We start from the raw sequence: 18264 nt of genomic DNA on the forward strand, positions 1-18264 counted from the left end.
ACTTACCCCGCATGTGCGGGTCAAACCAAAATCGCGGATTACAGGGTTGTGTTCATGCTGCCGAAGCTACTAAGCTTATTTTGGCTTTTACAGCAAAATCTGATGCTCCTTTACCACCACTGAGAACAGCGTACACCATATGTTCTTAAATCCGCCAGAGAACAACCAAAAGGGCAACTAGGAGAAAGTTTGTAGCAGTTTTCTGTAACGTTCTTCTCTCTTTGGGGCATTTCTATGGCAGCGTTACAGCGCCACTTACAGGCTTGGCATATGCACTACAGCGTTTCCAGTCGTTTTCAGTGGTTCTGGGCTAATGCGGACATTTCCTGAAATGATCCCGTATCTATGGAAAACTTTTTCAAAACAAAACAGAAATATATCGTTTTTGTCTCTGTGTGGACAAGGCCTACAACTTCAGGCGGCTGTTTAAGGAGAGTGAGTAACACTGCTTGATCATTACTCGGTTCATTACAGATACTACAGTGCCTATGTTTATGCATATGCAAAAAAAAAGATGTCCTTGTGTATACAAGTGGACTTGCATTAATGTGAAATTAGAAATTGTATTGTTTTATGAAAAACAAAAGCCAGAGAGATAACAGAGAATGCCATTTCAAATTTACAAAGTTACATATTATTGTATTAGCTTTTATCAGTAGCCCAATAATTAAAAAAGAATTTTTTTAAGTGTTTTAGATGTAGGCTCCTTATAACTATGCCGTTACTGTTATTCTCTTCAGTGTCTTTGCTGAGATGTTTCCACACCTTGAGTGGAGCTCACAGTTGATTGTACATGATTTGGAAAGGTACACAGCTCCCGATAGAAGGAACAGGTCTGTTTTATAAGGGAGAAATGTTTTTCTCTTCCTCTATGAGTGTGAAAATGTTGCACATCATGTACCACAGTAACAGTGTTTGTTCTTAAAGGAGATTAAATAAGAAGACAACAAAAAGCGTCTGATATTAAAGACTGATGTGATATAAACTGTATAACTCTGTTTACTTGTCGTTGGTGGTGGAGCGCTGCAAGCTAACAATCGATGTTCTGATGACTCAATGCGATGGAGGAAGTCCATGTGGGAGTTGAGGTTAAGAGAGGACGCTGCTGAGAGCTTTTGGACTGCATGGGGAAGCTTTTCATTACCGAAGCTCCAGATGCTCCTGCTACTGTGGAGGACATTAGCTTCATACTGTTCTAGCAACGTCCGGATTACAGAAACGGGAGATTAATTTGATTAAATTTGGCTTTTTTTGGACAACAGATGTTGTGAACCGTTGGGAACAGAGGTTTACGGTTCATCACTCAGAAAAACTGATTAAGGGAAAGGGCATGGACCCTGAAACCATCCATGTGTCCCATTAGGATTCAGTGACTCAGCATAATTTTATAATTATGTTGAATAACTAGCATGCAGTTCCTGAAAGTATTCACCCCCTTGGATGTTTTACCCTTTTATTGATTTTATTTCTTAATCATCGTTAATGTAATTTGGCTTTTTTCACAAAAAGAAACAAAAAACTGCAAAGTGAAAACAGATTTCTACAATATAATGTCAATTTACATAAAAATAGGTAAGGTTAAATAGATGACTGCATACATTTTCACCCCCCTTTAAAGTGACTTACCTACTTCAACAGTGGTCAAGCCAATTTGAGCTAGCAGTCTCACGGTTAATGAAGTGGGGATCACCTGAGTGCAGTAAATTTCTCCCAAGTGACTGTAGTATAAAGACACCTCTGTCTGTAAGGTTTAGTCATGGGTTAATCAGTATTCCTGGCTACCATTACATCATGAAGACAAAAGAACACGCCAAGCAACTCAGAGAAATGGTGATTAAAAGGTATAGGGAAAAGTTCAGTCCAAGGCACTGGACACCTATGACTACTCTGAAGCTTCAGCAGCTGAGGTGGGAGAGACTCTGCCTACAATAACTGTTGACTGGGTTCTTAACCAGTCAAAGCTTTATGGGAGAGTTTCAAAGAGAAAGCGGCTGTTGAAGAAAACTCATATCAAATCTGGACTTGAGTTCACCAAAAGGCATGTGGGGGACACCGTGGTTAAGTGGAAGAAATTCCTTTGGTCTGATGAGACCAAAATGGTGCGTTTTGGCGATCAGACCAGAAGCACACCATCCCCACAGTGAAGACAGTGGTGGAAGCATCATGCTGTGGGGATGCTTGAGCAGTAGCACGGGCAGGGTTTAGTTGTACTACAAGCTTGTAAAGAATGCCACTGTTGAAGACATAAGCTTGGGAAACTATAGTGACAGTTTGATCAGAAGTGGACAACATTTTTTCATTAACAATGATTCATCACCAAACACATTAACACATATGTATATTTATATACATAGATGTGCCCCCTTGCCTGTCCTTGCAGGTGAGCCAGTTAGGTTGGTTTGGGCTTCTGATCGGGATGCCTAGGGACTGTCCTAGGAAAACCTTGGGATCCTAAGGAGAGGATGGGGAGAGGGATGCCATGGTTGAGCTTGACCGAGTCCTGGATGGATGGAAAAAACTGAATGGTGAACATTTCATGGCATGCCACTACTGCTCAACAGACATGATAACCATCTACTCATACCAGTAATAACAGTGATAAATTCCCTCTTATCTGTTGCTATTTGAATGATAAGAAACGTTTATGAAAGAAAAGGCCTCAGTGTGAAACAGTGACTCATTTTTCCCACTTTGACTCTGACCTTAGATCCACATCACTGCCTTTGTTAGTCATCTTTAGTGTTTCTAGTGTATGGTAAAGCATGGAGCAGCCTGCAGGTTCTCATTGTTCAGCAGACACTCTGGATGTATCGTGATCGAGCGCTGAAGGCCAGAACCGGTGAACACACGCCGCTGACAATGACCCCGCTCTCTGTGTGCTCAGACCAGCCGACGTGGCGCTTTTCATTGAACGTGAGGATTAAAAGTCAGTTGTCCCTCTTCTCCTCAGAGGCCCGGCCCGCTCTGTCTGTGGACAATCGCTCTCACACGCTGACATACAATGCTGTAGTGTTGCAGTTCAGATCAGGTTAAAGTTGGAGCGCTGCTGTTATGTAAATGTACAGAGAAGACTAAGAGTCCAGGCTAGCTTTGTGTGAAAAATTCCAAACACCCAAAAATGTCCCTGTTTTAGTTTACATCACATTCATGCACATGAATGCTCTCGTCCACAATGGGGAGGCGTTCTGTGAGGATAAGCGACAAGTACTTCAGAGCTTACTTCAACTAACTGGTGCACTTTTCAACATGAATTCTATAAACACATAGTTTAGTTTCCATATCTTTTATTGTTGCAGAACAGTTAAAAAAATGCATAAAAGGATCTGCACATATATAGAACTGCACATGTAAATTAGCATGAATGCAATTAAACAATTTTAAATGCGTATGTAGGCATCACGGGCTGAAAAGTCTGAGTTTCTGCCCTTCAAGAGAGACGGGTTTGGCTGCAGACCACAGACTACACTACAGTGAGATGCCACATCTGTCAGAATGGAAGGGGGGTCATTTGCTGGTACAACACTTTCAAAGTTTTTTTGTTTTAATGTAACTTTATGCATGAAGAAAATCTGGCAGTTACATTCATGAAACAGCCACATTTAAGACACTACAGACAAACCAATATAACATTTAATAAAAACAGAGGTAGCGGCAAGGATTAAATCACATAAAGACCTGTTTTAGAAGTAGTGACTCAGACAGTGGCTGGCTTTAGCTAAAGCTAACAAAGCAAAGGGGGACAGCATTTGTATAACTACTAAGATGGGTCTAGCTTTATCAAATGTAGTATAACCTAAACTATCTTTGTCTGCTTTAGCTTTAGCTACATTTGTTTTTGAGGTATAGTACATTTGTAGCTAATGTAGCTTGGTTTGCCTTAGCCTTGGCTATGTTAGTTATGAAGCTCAGTTACCTATGTAGCTAATGCAGCTTTGTTTGCTTTAGCTTTATTTACATTAGTTTTTGAGTTTCATCACCTATGTAGCTAATGAAGCTTTGTTTGTTTTAGCTTTACTGATGTAAGTTATCAAGCTACATTACCTATGTAGCTAATAAGGCGTCGTTTGCTCTAGCTTTATTTACATTAGTTTTTGAGTTGCAGCACCTATGTAGCTAATGTAGCTATGTTTGCTTTAGCTTTAGTGATGTAAGTTATCAAGCAACATCACCGACATAGATTATGTATCTTTGTTTACTTTAGCTTTAGCTGCATAAGTAATTTAGTTATGTTAATTGCATAGCTAATGTGGCATTGTTTGCTTTTGCTTTAGCTACATTAGTTTTTAATCTACATCACCTCTGTAGCTAATGTAGCTTTGTTTGCTTTAGCTCTAGCTACGTTAGTTATCGAACTACATTAGCTACGTAGCTAATGTACTCTAGCTTTGGCCTTAGCTATGTTAGCTGAGTTCAAGTGTTTTCATGGAGGTGGAGCTTTTTGTTCTGTAATCAGTCTGTTTGCTGGGTCAGGATTTTATCTTTTTACTTACAGGTCAGTTGTCTTGAATTGAGAAGCCATTTCTAAAGCCTGATTTATGCTTCTGCGTCGTGTCGACGGCATACGCCGTTGTTGACCATTCGAAGTTCTGTGTTGAGGGAACACATCGCTCTGCAATTCACCACCATGCTGATTGGGGGGTGTGGCTGTGTGTGCGTGTGGTTTCAGAGGGGTCACATCCGAATCCTTGTTTATCTTCCGATCACAGTAAAGAGTGGTGACCGAGGTGGAACGAGCGTGTTTGGAGTTGGAGCTCATCGATATCGACAAACAAATTCTTTTGTTGCAAATGTTGAAGCGCAGGCGACAGGGAAGACGTTTGCAGAGGTGGTCTGTACGACCACTAAATGAGTCAACTGCTAGAAATGACGTTTTGAGCTGACCAATCACAACCCTTGTGGTCCATGTCGCTGTGGTGCTTAGTTAGGATTTTTTGGAGGTGCGCGTCAGGCTACTGCATAGGGGACTGCGTCGATGCAGAGGGCTACACGTAGCTATGCCATCGACGCAACGCAGAAGCATAAATCAGGCTTAGCCAGCACCCATAGATATCCATCCATCCATTTTCTATACGGCTTATTCTGTTGGGGGTTGGGGGACCCACAAATATCCATTTATTTAAAAATGATATCACCATTGGCAATCAAAACTAATACATTTTTCTCAATCATGTAATCTTGATGATGCACAAATGTCATATGTGGGGCAGGAAGTGAAAAATTCTGGTTAGGAATAAAGGTAACAGAGGAAGGTATGTGCATTAGAGCTCTGCCTGCTGCTGTTTATATTTTTGCATGACTACGTCACTCTTTTCAGGACTCAAAGCATGCTTAAGAATGTTTTTATTTTCCCAATTTGAATGGCCGGCACGGCTGTTAACAGCACAAAACTTCGGCATATGCAAAAATCACTTCTCATCCCCCTCTGGAGTTGTCTGCTGTGCTATTCAGTCATCTACAAAGGACTGACATGGATGAATTAGGGGTCAGCTAGAGCCACACCACCACCTGGTACCAGGTAGCCCTGCACCTCACAGCTAATATGGACCTCCCAGCTATGCATCAAAACAAAACACACTGCAAGACCTTTGACTGGTTCACTGGGTAGCACTGGGTGACTGTCAGTCTCTGAGGGATGTCTACAGCCAGGCTATCAGTAGGCTCTTGGCCCGGGTCAAGCCCTGCGGTTGTTGTTCATGGCCCTGTCAGTACTTATTCTGCAACAGAATAATGTAACTTAATCATATTTTTATGATCACTGGTAACATAATTCCTCATCACATGGTGTTGCAGTTATCCCTGTTTCTTCATCTCCTCTCATTCCTGCCTGAGACATGGACTATTCTTAACTCCAGCATCTAAATGAACACATTTCAACACTGAACACACATGCCAGTGATGAAAAAGTTACTTGACAATTGTACAGGTTTAGATAATAATTCTGGGATCTTTTATCACTTTCATAACAACTCTTTAAACATCTGTTAAAAGACACCAGAAAACTGGTGCCCCCTCATAGTCAGCCATGGATCTCTCCTCTTGCAGCCTCCTTGCGTTTTTATCAATGGGATATTAATGATAATAGTTCAGATATTATCCAGGTAAACAGGAAGACGATATGCTGCTGTTATTGTCTTCAAGGTTATGAATGGATTCATATTCATATGGAGCTGCTCATAGATGAGCCTTGGCACTCTGGCGTTCACAGCTAATGGATTCACGAGTGGCTCTGTAAATAGGCCATGGCACAGGAGCCAGTCAACACTGCCGCCAGCACATGAATAATGCATGGATGTAAATTAAAAAAAAAAAACACTTCCAGCTTCAAGAAGGCTTCACTGAAACTGAAAGCTTTTGGACAAAGTCACACACATCCTTTACTGGACCAGAAATATTTTTATTCAGCTTGTTCTTCACGGCTCTTTGGAGGAGTTTGATCCTCCGTGCTTCCCGCTGTCAACACATTATTCTTGGTTTTATTTAACTCTGCTTCTTTATTTATACTGAAGGCTTTAGAGAGGGGCTGACATCTGGAGGATGAAACTCCAGAGCTTTATTAATCCTCTCTGAGTATTTGTTACTCAACATTTTTTCTCTGCTGGTACATTTTGTGCATCATGTTAAATAACATGCTTTTCATATTCATATTTGTCCCACTTAAATGTTTCCAATTGTCAAACTAATTTTGTTATTAGACAAATATAACCAGAGTAATTACAAAATGCAGTTTTTAAATGAGGAATTTATTTATTAATGGAAAAAGGCCATTCAAACCCAACTGATCCTATGTGAAAAAGTAGCCGCCCCTAAACCTAGTAGCTGGTTGTGCCACCCTTGGCGGCAACATTGAAGAACAGTGATTCTTCTCATTTTTTAGAAGGCTGAGTTCCATCCTTTATAGCCCATTCTTTTTGCCACTTTTAAGCCATATTTATCACTTTTCTGAACTTTTTTGCCAATTTTATAATGTTTAATGTCACTTTTCATCAATTGTTTTGTGCCACTTTTGCCCATTTTTGCCACTCCTTTTTGCCAGTTTTATTGCATTCATGCCATTTATTTATTTATTTTTGCAATTTTTAACACATTTGACCATTTTTCACCCATTTTACCAATTTCTTCCTTTAGCCTTTTTTTTAACCCATTTTTGTCACTTAACACTTAAGCCATTTTCTTGCATATATAAACCCAATTTTGCATTTTCCCCATTTATGCCATTTCTTCGCAACTTCTTTTTGCTGTCTCCCCCCCCAGTTTTTCCACTTTCAATGCATTTCTGCCATTTTTTCCCCCATGTTAACACACCTTAACCACTTTTCACATATTTTAACACCTGTTTTGTTATTACCCATTTCTGCAAGTTGTAACCCATTTCTGCCACTTTTAAGACTATTTCAATTCATAATTGTTACTTCTTGCCAATTTCTGCAGCTTCTTTTCACCACTTCTCCAGGTTTTTGCCACATTTATGCCAGTTATACCCCCCACACGCACTTTTTTTCTAAGCACTTTTTACTCATATTTTGTCTTTTTTCCCACAATGGTTCGATTTTTTTTTTCAAAAAAAGTTGTCTCAGTTTCCTCTAACTTATTTCCTGGCATCCTGACATCTCTGCAAATTATGGCCTGGCTATGAAGTCTGACATTGCTTTCCCAATCATTGAGTTTAATGTGCTCATCCACATTGTTGACAGCACTATTAAAAAGGCTAATCTGTTTTTAGATAAAGGTTTTACATTTTGAAAAAGGCAATATTGCACTACAGCATAAATAAATGAAATTTATTTTTATTGCTTTGATAAGAGTGATTATTCTTCCAATTAAAAATGAAATATGGTTATCACAGCTTAACCCCTTAACGCCTGTTGTCACATATTTGATACATACTTTTATGATGCCTCTATCTAATCAATATGCTCAATAAATTACGCTCAATAAATAACTTGTGAATACAATCAAGTGGATTTTCAGTTACCAAAAACGCCTAATGAATGAAATGAGATACTAAAAATATTTTATGGAAATTTGTATTTTTTAAAATTTCATATATATGTATATTTAATGTCAATGTAAAGATGGATTTCTACAATGTAATGTAAAAACTGTTTAATGTAAAATTAGTGCCTGCATAAATGACTGATTTATAAAACCAATGAAAGGGTAAAATATCTGAGGGGGTGAATACTTTTTATAGACACTATATACAGACCGTCTTAAAGTGAAATGGAGCCTCATATAGTCATGGGATTTAATCTCCTCAGTCTTTAATCTAAACATGCATTTCCTAAATCAACTCCTTGTGTCTTTTTAATTCTTCCAGAGTCGTCCTGTTCAGCCTGTGTCACTGATAAAGTCAGCAGAGAGGGGGTATGGGGTTTACAGGACTGATGCAGGGTTATTTCCCCGCCCGGCGAGTGTGGCGACACATTGTAGTGACAGTGGTGAATTGGATTATGGAGCAGCTTGACGGCACAAACCAGAGCTCTGGAAGAGAAGCTTTTTCATTTCACTGTAGAGCTATTTTTAAGCTCCGTCAAACCTGACTGCAGAGAGAGAGAGAGAGAGAGGGGGGTAGAGAGTGGGGTCTTTTAATGATAATGGAAATGACATGATTTCATAGAGATGACAGTGAAGGATTGAACCCCCTCTGTTTCTTTTCTCTCTGTGGTCCCAGCAGGTGATTTTATTCTATGGAACAAAAGTTTGATTTTCTTTCTCATTAAGTTGGTTACAGTCCATGTGTTCACCCACCTGAGATTTGCTGTTTCTTATGGTGTCCTATAGAGTGTCTTCTGATGAAAAACTTCCCAAAAGCCTAAAATTAGATCTTTTAAAGCAACTTAAAACAAAGTTACACAGGTCAAATACAATGAAAAGTCTGCCTCATTCCTGATTTTTATTTTTCTGCATATTTGTCTCACTTAAATGTTTCAGATCATCAAACAAATTTTAATATTTGACAAAGATAACCCCAGTAAAATACAAAATGCAGTTTTTAAAGGATGATTTCATTTATGAAGGGAAAAAGCGATCTAGCCTTTATGTGATAAAATAATTTCCCCTGAACCAAATAACTGGTTGTGCCTACCTTGTTAGCAACAGCTACAATCAAGCGTTTAAGTTAACTGTCAACAAGGAGGAATTTTGACCCATTCCTATCTGCAGGACTGTTTTAATTCAGCCGCAATGGAGGGTTTTCTATTAACAGTCTGCCAAAGGTCATATCTCATTCAGCCAACCACAGTGAAAGCCATTATCCACAAAGGGGAAAACTTGGAACCATGGTGAACCTTCCCAGGAGTGGCCGGCCTACCAAAACTACTCCAAGAGCACATTGATGACTTATCCAGGAGGTCCCAAAAGAACCCAGAACAATACCGAAAGAACTGCAGGCTTCACTTGACTCAGTTAAAGTCAGTGTTCATGATATAACTATGAGAAAGAAAATGGTCAAAAAAGGCATCCATGGGAGAATTTTAAGGTGGATGATGCTGTGATAGATGCCACAGCATGTCTATCAGATTAAATCTGGACTTTGACTAATTCACTCCAAACCATGCAGAGGTGGACTTGCTGGTGTGTTTCAGATCATTGTCCTGCTACATAACCTAGGTGCACTTGAGCTTGAGGTCACAAACTGATGGCTGGACATTTTCCTTCAGGATTTTCTGGTAGAGGGCAGAATACATGGTTCCATCAATAATCACAAGTCATCCAGGTCCACCATATTTGGCTGCTGGTATGGTGGTCTTTTCATGAAATGCAGAGCTAGTTTTACACCACATGTAACAGGACACCACCTTGCAAAAGGTTCAACGTTCGTCTTGTTAGTCCACAGAATATTTTTCCAAAAATCTCAGACATCATCAAGATGATTTTGGCTTCTTTGGTTTCTTGAACATGACAGTGAGTTCACTGTACTCCACTGGCCTCTGCAGTCACCAGATCTCAGTCCAAAAGAGCACCTTTGGGATATGGTGTAACAGGAGATTCTTATCATGGGTGTGCAGCTGACAAATCTGCAGCAACTGTGTGATGCTATGATGTCAATATGGACCAAAATCTCTGAGGAATGTTTCCTTCTTGAAACAATGACATGAAGAAATAAGGCAGTTCTGAAGGCAAAAGGGGTCCAACCCAGTACTAGCCTGGTGTACCTAATAAAGTGGCTGGTGAGTGTAAGATTTCAACATGGTATGATTAAATCTGAGAAGTTGAAGTGAATGCTTTTTTTAATATCTGAAAATACAGCACCAACACAACTGTACATGTCCAAGTACCCTTTTGTTTTTTCTAAAAACAGATTTATTGCTGACTTTGTTGAGTCCTGGAACCACCTTGCATCTAATGCAAAGGGGTATGGCTGATCTTCAGATGTTCTACTGATTGTTTAGCAACCTATTATTCAGTTATTTTTGATGTTACTGGCAAGATACTTATCAGCCTGTTGTTGTTTATGCCTGTTTTATCCTCAGATTTTAAAATTGCAGTGACTACCCCTAATTTTCAAGCAGATGAAACGAGACAGTTTGATGAAGCCTAGTGTCAGTTCATGCAGGACAAGGTAGTCAAACACCCAGCTGTGATCAACTGATGGTCAGCTGACCGGTTATCGCCTCCTAGCTCCCACAGCAAATCACAGCTCTTTCTCTTGAGCACAGCAGTCCTTTTAAATATGCTGCTGCTGGCAAAGCATCACCTCCTCCACCCCAGCTTCCTCCTTTATAGCATAAAACTTGTTGCACCCTCATATTCAGATTAACACTACTATGGATTCATTGCTTTTGAACTTATTTGATTGCATTCTGTATACATTATCATAAATGTATAGTGGAGTTATGATATTGGATACTTGTACTTGTCGACTTTTAGATCTATTTTAAAAACAGGCTGTGATTGGTGATTAGAGTCAGATGGACTGAATAGATTTGATATTGACTTATGATTGACTCGGCTTTACCCTCCTTATCACACAATGTTAGCTTGGATTAACTCCAGCCCTGCTCTAACCCTTGACATGATATAGCTGAATAGATGAATATGTGAGGTTTTCATTCAGCAGCCAGAGAGAGAATAACATGTCAGATTCACGTCATCCAGGATGCACATGAGGTTGTGACGCAACAACAGATTTATATCACCGCTGGAGGCTTCACGCACAGCCTCTGTACCTCCCAGATAGTATTATTCCCTCCACTACCACCATCCTCTCTGACCTGCACCCCGCTGTCAGCCTCTCCAGCCTTATTCACTGCTTTGTTACGCAACAAGGGGTTTGTGCCATGTGCTACAGGCTAGTTAAGTATTTATCAGGCCTCTTGTGTAAGCTGGGGATGGCAGGCGGCTGCCACTCGCCTCTCTCCCTCTCTCTCTCTCTGTCCCCTGCCAGCCTTGATCTATTTTCCCTCCGCGTGTGTGCTCACAGGAAACCCAGATGTCACGACCAACCCTCTCCTGTGTGAGTGCAGAGATCCAGGCGTGACATTTGGCGATAATGCTCGATTCTTATGCAGCAAACATAACTTAGCCTCCTGTTGTCCCCTGAGTGATGCTCCACCCTCCTCCTCCTCTCGAGGAAGAGAAGAGAACGAGAGCACATGCAGCTGTTCATCACAGCGACACAGAGGCTGAGACAGAAAATCAAACATGCAGTGATTGAGCTCCTCCAGCACCACAAGTCACTGTCTTTAGTTTTACAGCAGTGCTTTGTGACTTGGATCATGTCTTGCAAATCAAAGTGGAATTCCCATGATGCACTTCCAGGTCATTCCCTCAAGGTACCAGAAATATTTCCCATCCTTTCATGACATATTTAATCAGTTTAACTGCACTGCAAGAGAATATTACATTATAAATCCTCTAGAAACACTCAGGATGTTCTTCTTTCCTTGAGGTTTCTTTTTGTCCCTCCTAGGCTGCTGAGCTAACATCGGCCCTGCAGCTAATATTAAACCAAGACGAGACGTCGCTCTCCCACCTCGTCACCTCCTGCTGTGTTCACTCAGCCGTCAGAGGATTGCAAACACCTCGGTACTGATTCTTTTCTATCTGAGAGGAGACTGGAGAGAAGACTTGGAGTGTTCGTCCCCCAGGAAATGCTTGAAAAAGCGCACAGCTGGCATTAATATTTAAATTTGGCACCTCAGCTGGTCATCTCTGCTTACAGCATCTCAGAAGATGTCGAGTCACAGCTTTGCAGCTGTTGACAGTGTTGTCATCACTTTTATTCTGCAGAGCTGGGAAGTAAAAACCACCAAAGTAGACTCAAACTTTTGCATCTGATGGGGGAGAGTTGGTTGGGATGTAATCCTTAAGAGTTTTGCATGGTTTGCATGAGAGATTTGTCATTTAATGTTTAAGCCATGCTTCAACATGACTGAACAGTCTGCCTTCAAACATCAGGCAGTGCCTGCCTAAACCACCTTTTTTGTTTCATGGATGAAATTAATTGAATTAGGGAGAAAAGCTGTTAAAGCAGCGGTGGGATTGGGATTTGCTGTCACTTTTAAAAAGCTTTATATGAAATTCAACAATGGAATAAAATCACAGGCAGAAGTTGAACCATAAGAGGTGAATAACCATGGCTTAGCCTAATCTTTGGAGGGTCCAGAGACATTCTCCCCTTGAAATATTTGCTTATCAGGCAGTTTTACATGCAACTTCGAAGATTTAAAATGCCAACAAACCTACACATCAATTGGTCAAACAGATACAGTTCCACCTAACAAATTATCTTTTAACACTGAGCTGTTCAGAAAGTATTAAACCAACATGTTGAGGATTTTAACTCCAAAAAAAAATCTGAAAATATCTGATTTATGTTTTTTCATTTACACAACTTACAACAGGAAGAAATCATAAAAGTATACATTTGGCACAGTTTGATTTGAATGGACAATACAATGTGTGCTTCCAATTACTCATTATTTTATGAAAATGCAGAAAAAAATCTATTTTGTTCAATGTTAGAACTCCATTTTGCACTGTAGTTCATGTATGAGATGTTAGAAGTTATAAAAGATGGTTTATTATTTCCAATTTGGCTACAAGAATGCAATTTTCATGTTGTGATCAAGATACTTGTGGTAATGACACTGGTTTTTACCAAGCTAAAACATTCAGGGGTTCTTAGCAAACATCCAGAGTCCTTTAAGTCGAAGACAAAGGTGATCAGAGGTGGGCGGAGCTTAGCACCGCATTCAGAGATTTACATAATGCATCCACATATTAGCCAGTCCTGACTTTTTTCCTCAAGTGATTGTAGTATACAGACACCTGTATCTAGAAGGTCCAGTCACTGGTTAATCAGTATTCCTGGCTACCATTACACCATGAAGACAAAAGAACATTTCAAGCAACTCAGAGAAAAGGTTATTGAAAAGTTTAAAAAAGTTTGGAAGGCATGGAACATCCTCCAGAGTTCAGTTAAATCCATCATGAAAAAATGGAAGGAATATGGCACATGGATAAATCTGCCTGGATCAGGCTGTCCTCACAAACTAAGTGACTGTGCAAGATGGAGACCAATGAGAGAGGCCACAAAGACACCTATGACTACTCTGAAGGAGTTACAAGCTTCAGCAGCTGAGATGAGAGACCAGTCAAAGGTTGTTTTTTTTTTCTAAGTGGCAAAGAGAAAGCCACTGTTGAAGTAAACTCATATTTAAGCTCCACTAGAACTTGCCAAAAAGCATATGAAAGACTCCATAGTCAAGTGGAAGAAGGTTCTTTAGACTGATGAGAACAAATTTGAGCTTTTTGGTGGACAGCAAAGACTGCACATCACCACAAACACACCATCCCCAATGTAAAACACAGTGGTGGCAGCATCATGCTGTAGGGATCCTTCTCAGCTGCCGGCACTGGAAGCCTTAAAATGGTTAGGGCAAAATATACTAAACTCCAAGAGTCCAATCTTATTCTGTCATGTGCATCACTCTGCAGTACTCCAATTTTTATGTTAGTTCCTTGTCTTGTCACCACATTTCCATTTGTTTGTGTTCAGGAAACCATGGCAACCAAAACCAAGCATATAATGTTGGTGTTGGAGCTCGTAATGTTGAGCAGAGATTGATTATTCTGGATTATTCTAAGCTTTTTCTTATTTCATAAGTGGACTTGAGTAGTTGTGTCACCATTTGCAGCCATTTTTCTGACTAGATTACACAACACTCTACATGTAAGCTACATGTGTAAGCTTCAGTGTGGTGGTCAGGGCTACATGGACCTGTGGCTACATGGCCAGCATAGATTCAATGCAAAACAATGCACATTGATTATATAGTGATTTGTAACATTAACACCTTATATCTTTTGTTTATTCAGTGATCATTTTGTCTGTTTGCAAAATCATCCATCATGTCCGTTACTCTGCATTTTCTCGTCTTTATTGAGTCTGTTAGTAAATGTGCCAGGGAAAGATTTCTTGTTTTAATGAGCTCTCTGTGAAGTGTCCTTCACTGAGAAAGTAAAGGGGGAATATTTTCCACGTAGGAGAGATCAGAAGGTGAAACTGGGAGCAGATTGTGAACAGATGGTGATTACAATGACAAGAGATAGTGCTGCTAAATATTACAAACGAGAAACAACACAAACACTGAAAAACTCCCACACAGAAAGTGTCATTTTTGAGCTCTCAGGTATTGATCATTCTACCTGTGAGTCTTCAGCGATGGTACATGTGAAACAGCGCTTATCGATATGTGCTCACATCCCACAGAGATCACTCCGGAGCCAAATGTTATGTCTACACTTGAATGGAAAATTGCCGAGGTGGAATATTCACCCACACACGCTCTGGGGCTGAACGCTCTGCCTGGGCGCCCAAGAGTCACAACTAAGGTCCCATTAGCATTTGATGGTCTCATTAAACATCCCATTAGGGAGCCTCGCTGGGAGGACGCCGGCTCTGTGTGGCACTTTGATGGCAACAGGATGCTGATCTGCAGGGGCCCTTAAGGAATAAGTGGCAATTCTCTGCAGATTTTGTTCACATTGAGACGTCTAAGGTGCTATTAGTAGGCTGTGGTATTGACACAATGCTGTCGCCTACTGCAGATGATGAACCATCCAACCCACATGAGGACGTCTGACTTCCTTTAGATTCTTATTCCTGGACATTTTCCAATGAAGAAGAGGAACGAACATCATGTTCAATATTTTCTCTGAGAATTTGAGGCCATTGTATAAAAACAACAGATGCATATAGGTGACAGATGAGAGGAAACCAGTGCACTGTGATGGAAATATAGCAGCTGCTCATGTTTGCAAACAGGTGCACTAAAGCTGAGCAGGGTAGGGCAGCTTTACAGAGAACATGCAAACAGAATCACAGTAAAAACAAAACATGCATTTAAGAAGTGCAGATATGGATGAAATTAGCTCATTTTGAAATTTTATGGCAGCAATGCATCTCAAAAAAGTTGGGACAGGGCAAAACTGGTTTGAAAAGTAAGTGGTGCTGATGAAAAGCAGCTGGAGGAGCATTTTGCAACTGATGAGGTTACAAGTTTGGTAACATGACTCGGTATTAAAGGATTATTTTTGAGAGGCAGAGTCTCTCAGGAGTAAAGATGGGCAGAGGTTTACCAGTCTGTAAAAAACGGCATCTTAAAATTGTGGAACAATTTCAGAAAAATGTAAAACTGTGAAGATTTCAACATCCCAATATCTACAGGCCATAATATCATCAAAAGATTCAGAGAATGTGGAGAAATCTCTGTGTGCAAAGGTCAAGGCCGAAGGTCAGAATTGGATGCTAATGAAATGGAAATTCCTCTTCCAGAAATCATTGTCTGTCTATACAGTTGGTCGTGCTATCAACAAATGCAAGTTAAAGCTGTGTCATGCAAAGAAGAAGCCATGTGTGAAGACGATTCAGAAAAGTTGCTGTCTTTTCTGAGCCAGAGCTAGATTAAAATGGACTGAAGCAAAATGGAAAACTGTTCTGTGGTCAAATGGACCAAAATTTGAAATTCTTTCTGGGAATCACAGACACCACGTCCTGTGAACTGAAGAAGAGAGGGACTATCCAGCTTGTTATCAGCACACAGTTCAAAAAAAGCCTGCATCTCTGATGGTATGGGGTTGCATTAATGCCTACGGTGTGGGCAGCTTACACATCTGGGGGACGTCCTTGCACATTTCATCAAGACAATGCTAGAGTTGTTTTTATTTTGTTCATTGTGTAGTACAAATCACCATTTAGAGTTAAAAAACACTATTAAGAGTAAAAACAAATCTAAAACCATTACTCAGCAAGCAGAGTGAATTTTACTCCAAATAGACTGGGACCAAATATTTTTTAGAGCAAAATTTTACTCAATTTGAGTAAAATTTACTCAGGTAAATTTACTGTGTAGTTCATAAAAAGACACAGGCCTGCCCATGGAATTTGCTGGGCCCCTGGGATGCTCAGTGGATGGGCCCACCCTGGTTGTGATTTGTTGATGTCAATATAGAAGAAGAAGCTTTATTGTCATTGCACTGTTCATATAATGATACTTCTTTAAACAGAAATCTTGTAGCAGCTAAAAATTGAGAACATCTAAATAAAAGTATATTATGATGATGATGATGATGATTATTATTATTATTATTATTTTCATCATCATCATCGTCATCACCATCATCATCATCATCATTATTGTTGTTATTATTATTATTCCTTTATATTTTATTATTTTTGTACAACCCCAACTGTAAAAAAGTGTGAAATGTAAATAAAAACAGAATCATGACATAACAAATATATATAGAATATATATAGAATAATAAAATAGAACAATTATTATTATTATTTTACCATTATTATTATTTTATTGTTTTTATTGTTTTACTATTATTATAATTATATTATTATTTGGTAGGTTTTTATGTATTTTTTTTGTCATAAAAGCCAAATCATAACAGCCATGATTGAGTTATAAAATCAAAGGAAGGGTAAAACATCCTGAATTCTTTTATAGGCCCTGTAACCTGGCAGCAGTTCCTGTTACATTAGAATTCACATGGTTTGAAAATCTAGTGACAGTATAGTCAACATAAATGGTTTTTAGTCCCCAAAACTTCAAGATTCAGCCAATAAAAGTTTTATGTTTTCACCCAGGGGAAACTAAAATGTACCATACAGCTTTTAAAACAATGTTCACTTCTGTTTATTCATGTATGAGTGACCTGCTCAGTTTGGAAGCTTTTAAGGCCAGGTAATGTAACTGAATGCAAGGCAGGAACCTTAAATGTCTATGCAGCACATCAGCAGCCTCGGGGAGATGTGATTGGAGGGAAAACTTCTTTGAAATGAAGAGATTTTTTTCTAGAGTGTGCACTTTAGTTCAAACAAACTCCATTCAGAGAGGAGATCTCATCCAATAACAAAGTGTCACCTCTTCCTTCTGGGTCACTGCTTTCCTCAGGATTAAGAAGCCGCTGATTCAACCACGGGGTCAAAGTTCATCAAGGAGTTAAAGTTCACACCACAGCCTGACTTCTTACAAAGAAAACTCCTTTTCTGCTGGACATAAATGGGCAAATATGTTTAAAATTTCAGGGATGTTCCCCCTGAATCTCTTCATTCTAACTGGAAGTAATTGTATCCTGCTTTCTGGCGAAGAAGAACATCACGATTTTTCTCACGCTGTCAACACGATATTCTTTATTTCATGCTTAATTGGCTGCAGGAGCTCGCAGGCGTGTCTCTCCTCGGTAGCAGAGTGTCCTCCGTCTGTTAATAATGCAGAGGGATGGTGAAACTTTAATTTTCAAGTTGAATGCATTTGCAGTAACTATCTGGTGTGCGTTTCCCCTCCTCTCTCAGGCAGGTCACTGTCTCTCTGTGCAAACAAAGCACGACTATTTATACACTTCAGACTTGATAGCTCTCGTGAGCGTCCATGAACAATGTGACAGTGGATCCTAGAAAGAGACGGCACGCTGAAATAGAGGGCCTGTGACATTTAAGATAACATTTAGAGACTGGGCTAATTAATATGAGCGAGCTACAGCTTTCTACAGCCAGGCTACTCTTCAAATTCCAATTTATTCCCCTATAATTCAAAATAACTGCTCTAATTTTAGGCCTGGCTTGCTCACTGCTTTCCCCTTCAGCATGGCCATATAATGTGCATGCCTGTGCAGAAGCTTTAAAGCTCACTTTAGCTTTGATGATAGTGATATTGCAATGCACGGTCTATGTACTGTAAAGTGGTTCCATCAGGACACAATTTCATAGGTACAGGAACCATTCCAGTGCATTAAGAACACCTTTAT

Source organism: Cheilinus undulatus, linkage group 23 (genome assembly GCF_018320785.1).
Source record: "Cheilinus undulatus linkage group 23, ASM1832078v1, whole genome shotgun sequence".
Lineage (NCBI taxonomy): Eukaryota > Metazoa > Chordata > Actinopteri > Labriformes > Labridae > Cheilinus > Cheilinus undulatus.